Source organism: Bidens hawaiensis, unplaced genomic scaffold (assembly GCF_021521415.1).
Source record: "Bidens hawaiensis isolate Kalapana, Puna unplaced genomic scaffold, B.hawaiensis_p1.1 tig00010124_1, whole genome shotgun sequence".
NCBI classification, from domain to species: Eukaryota; Viridiplantae; Streptophyta; class Magnoliopsida; order Asterales; family Asteraceae; genus Bidens; species Bidens hawaiensis.
Window position 1 is genome coordinate 47,587 of NW_027491763.1, and position 4,986 is coordinate 52,572.

A 4,986-nucleotide genomic window follows, 5' to 3' on the forward strand; every position below is an offset into this window, starting at 1 on the left:
AGGGATTGGATCGGAGATGATGGTTATGTTATTATGTGCGTGCGACAAAGGTTAGATGAAACAGTTGGATTGTTGTTTTTGGGTTAGTATATTTTATTCGGCATTTTTGGTTATCTTTTTCTTTCATTTCTTACGACAGTTTTGTTTTTTTTAATGTTTCATTTTTGTTTTTGTTTTTGTTTTTTTAAATTGTTATTAGGATCACTAAGTGCGAAGCTTAGACTAAATACATCGAGCGGGTCGGACTCAAAATGTATACAAAATTTCATAAAAGAAGGGGGCCGGACTTAAATTTTCGACAAAAAGCTGTTAAATTTACACTACGTATAAAAAGTATGAGCCGGAAATTGCTAAATTTTACACTAAGTATAAAAATTTTCTGACGGAAACAGATAAAGTTACACTAATACGTAAAAAACAGTGGGTCAGGACCACCTCGGGCCCTAAGCAACCATCACCACTGATCACTGACAGACTCGATCATCTCTGTTGTACTCTTATATGAAATCCTATTATAGGTAAGAAAACCTCTTGGCATAACTTGTCATTAGGTGTCTCACGTTAACTACTTGGTACGAAGATTGTTATGTTACAAGGTAATGAAAATGAAATCATGAAAATATATAAATTTTTTTGTGTGTATTTATGTAAATAATTTTCATGTAAACTAAAGTTTGAAGTTACAAGCACGAAATTAGTTTTGTGTGATGTGGTATCTAACAAATAGTGAAGATGAATTAGGTAAATAACATTGTTTGTAGTTTTCATGGCCATGTGATTATGTGAAAAAGAATTGGTTAAGATGAGCATGGGCATGTAAATATATTCAAAAATAATTTTGTGTCATGTATGAAAGACCTATTAGTTATGGTTGATTTTATGACGATTAACTTTACCGGTGGTTTATATAAATTAATCGTCAAAGATTCTTGTAAACAAGTTAAAACGTCTTGGTTGTAAGTGAGATCCAATTTGCATTTGTTGAGTGTAGGAACATCATGGAAGTCTGATGATTATTTACAAGACGTACTTTGGGCTTTAAAGAAATAAAGAAAAAAACGGTGTAATTCAAGGCATGTTTCAAAAAAGCTTTTGACTTGGTAAGTTAGGGGTTCTTAAACTCAAAACATAGAACAAATGGGCTTCTCGACTGGATGGCATATGCGGAGTCAAACATGCATGTCATCTGCCAAATCTTTGATCATCAATGGCCATTGATGAAAGAGTTTCAAATTCAAAGGGGTGAAACAAGGGGACCCGCTTTCACCGTTTTTTGTTTATTCTCACAATGAAGACATTACACGTGGTACCTTAGAAAGCTTGCTATATGGGAATTTTATAAAGACAAAACTGCAATATGGGTATTTTACAAGGAACAAACACCAAACATGTCGGTTCTCTTGCGTTTATGCTATGTCAATGATGCACTTGTCATGAGTGTGGTCATTAGCCAGTTGTTAAACTTAGCGGCACCAAACACCACCTGCAACACGGGGTTAAATGTGTCACACGTAATGACATGGCTGTCGCAGTTTCTATTTTTTTTTTTGGGGGGGGTTAGAGCGGTAGAGGCACATGAGGGTGATGCACATGAGGAAGAATGGGTAAATGCAAATGTTAGTGGGCCAATGCTCCATTCACATCTGTATTGTTTTTTCTCTTTCTCTTTCCTTTTTTTAATGTTACCTATTAAATACCCAATAAAAATAATAATCATAATAATTAATAATAATCATAATAATTAACTATAAATAATAATTTAATAAATACAGTTATAAATAATAAAATACATAATAAAAATAGCGGTTAGTTGATTAATTTTAATTAGTTATATAAATTATTTCTTAAATCAATTTGAATATATTTAATTACTAAATTGTTTTACTCTATTTACTAATTAACACATTAAATTCTTTTATTAATTTAAAAAGGTAATTGTGATGTGTAAAAGATAAAGTTGTATCTGGAAAAGACGAGTAGCTTTGTGGGTAAAATGTGTATGTGGAAAGAATAAGTGAAAAGTTGATGTGGCATGTTGACTAGGCTTGCATTGTTAGAACTTAGAAGTGTGCATGTTAGCGTTACGGATAGCCTTAAGAGGCTACCTCTTAATGTTTGTTTGATGGGCAGACACCACGCAATCGTCTAAAATTCGCTGGATAACTTGGAATCACGTATTGGTACCGAAACACATGGTACTGGCAGCATACACATTCAGCCAATTATTGACAAGGCGAACTTTTTCACGTTCATAGGCTCATAGGCACGTTGCTATCATTTCGTTATCTTTGTTGGTACTTTATGTTCATAAGTTGATTGCTATGCTCAAATGTCATGCTAAACGAACATAACTGTACCTAACCCTCCCTATTTTCTTAGTTTCTTTTCTTACAACTCAAAACATAATGATAAGATGATAATTTGAATAGTATTACAGAACCAAGTAGAATACAAAGGTCTCCCTATCCCCTGTTCTTAATTTCTTATACGGATAATTGCACTGATAACAACTAAACAAGCTCGTCTCCCTATCCCCTGTTCTTAATTTCTTATACAGTTTTTCATATTTCAACAAAACGCGACATTGTTTGATTGACCTGAGAAACTATTTACTTGAACCCAAATGTACTCGAGTCATATCCATGAAACCCAAATTCACCAAACACCAACCGAAACCATTCTAATTCGGTCCCATTACTGGTTACTCGTTTAGGAGTTTTGTGTAAACTTGAAGAATTCATACGTTCAATTGTTATTATTCCATCACGGACTCTTCAATTGACATGTCATCTATTTTAAATTCTATATGGCTATTCTACTCTAAATTATAACTGCTTACTTATTCCACGAAATGATTTCAAGACGATAATGTTGATTTATTTAGCATATTTTATTTAGTTTTTTTACCTTTTCAGTATTCTAACTCAAATGCTCGAAACCTGATTAATCCAACCCAATAAAACTCGAACCCTAAGAATCCGAGAAAAATTAGGGCCAGGTTTCGATTCTAGTTTTAAATTTATCAAACTCATTGAATCCGACCCCAGAAACCTGAAAGTACAACCCGAAGAACTCCCCAATCTTCAAATTAACTTAACATTTCATATAATTAGACACAAATCCTTACACATTATTCATAAACCCAGATTACAAAACACACACAATTAGCCAACACACCTCCACAATCCAAAACAAAACCAACAAACACACACACATAATAATAATATAATAATATTTACTTGTTCACCGGCGACGGTTTAAACCCGAGCAACTTCTTGGAATGCTTCCACGGTTGAACCACCACTTCCGCATCAAACACCTTTAACACACCGGACTTGGTAAACGCTTCAATCTTCAAATAATATTTAGTCCCGGCAACCACCTGTGTCTCCGCAGCAACCACCTTCGAAAACTTCAGATCTCCATCACTGCCTTGCTTGGTACGCTGCAACTGGTTGTACTCGTCGACAGAGTAACTTCCTAGGTTCTGAATCTCCTGGTTTGATTTCACGTTTTTCACCTTTGTTCTGCCGCCTGGAATTGCGTGAGTGGATACGAGGAACAGGAAGATGGTGAAGGTAATTGTTGTTTTGGCCATGGTGAATTGAATTGAATTGAATTGATATTAAAGAGATGGGTATTGTGGGTATTTATATATGCAAGCGGCGTGAAGAATCTGGAAACAATGGGCACCGAAATTGATGGCTCATTTTGGATTACTTTGAAACGGACACGGGTTTTCGGGACCGGGTTGTCAAAACCCGGATGACAGAGAATATTATTATTCTTAACTTGCAAGGAAATGAAGAAATAACCCTTTTTTTCCGATTTTTTTTAAAGGGCAATTGAAAACAAAACTATAATTTTTCGGTGCCGATGAGATACTTTGTAATTTTTCAGGACCAGGAAATTAAAATGTATTGATTTTCGAGCATGTTTTTCATTCTTAGCAAATTTCTAAGATTCTATCTTGAAGAGGTAGGTCCCAGCAGAGCCCAGTTGGACCCGCAAGACTCACCTTGAACAGGGACGTCTGCGCAATGACCAACTGCTCCAGCAGGACCCACCATGCTCAAAGAACCTTACGCGCAGTACGCCAGCTGTACCCGCAGGGAAAGCCTCCCAATGGTGAAGTACCCCGCCTGTTCCCGCAGCTGCGGATACAAGCCATCAGGGAAGGCTACCCGCACTAACAGCAAGGCTACACGCACAAGGCATTCGTTCAGTAGTCACATGAAGGAATGAGCAAGGCGGGAATACTCCCGCCTAAATGAGCCAGTCCGTATGCTTCTGGAAGGTCTTTCGTACTATACCTACTAAGGTATGGGCGGAACAGACAATTTGACCAGAGCAGCCCATTAACTAATCACAGGGTGACAGCTCACCGACAACAATACGAGGAGGAGCACCCTCTAGTACTGTTTGTCACTATTAGCCGCTGCCTACTCACCAACCCTTACGATGGGACGTGCGCAGCCTACAGTTGGTGGAACAGTGCGTAGCCGGCAGTAAAGGAACAGTATACAGCCGACCTTATTACTGTTGGCCGTAACCTATCCACCAACCAGCATGGCCTGTGCGTAGTCTACTGTTGGTAGAACAGGAATACCATTCAGCCGGCTGTACCTGCTTGGAAACCTACCTTCGGCTATAAATACTCCAACACCTTGAAATGGTAAGGACATCATCTGATATCTCAATCTTATCTAGCAATCTCTTAATATACACTTATATTCAGAGCAATCTAGTCTGATTCTCACGCCGGAGGGTGGTCACAAGGAGGAACCCCCCCTTCTCAGTGACGAGCTTACGGTGTCTGTTTTGCAGGTCCATTGAAGAACAACTCTCTGCTAGACCTCATCCTCGTGGGAAACATTACTGAAGAGGTATGTACCCGCCTCAACACCGAGCCAGGCGGGTCAACCCACAAGATATAGACAAGAGGCTTGAAATCAAGACTTTATGAAGGCACAAAGCAAAAACCTA

At 37.8% G+C, this 4,986-nt stretch overlaps 1 pseudogene; it reads right to left on the reverse strand.

Moving 5' to 3' along the window:
- Positions 1 to 3,235: 3,235 nt before the first annotated feature.
- LOC143534256 (cysteine proteinase inhibitor B pseudogene) lies at positions 3,236 to 3,598 on the reverse strand (annotated as a pseudogene).
- Positions 3,599 to 4,986: the final 1,388 nt, after the last annotated feature.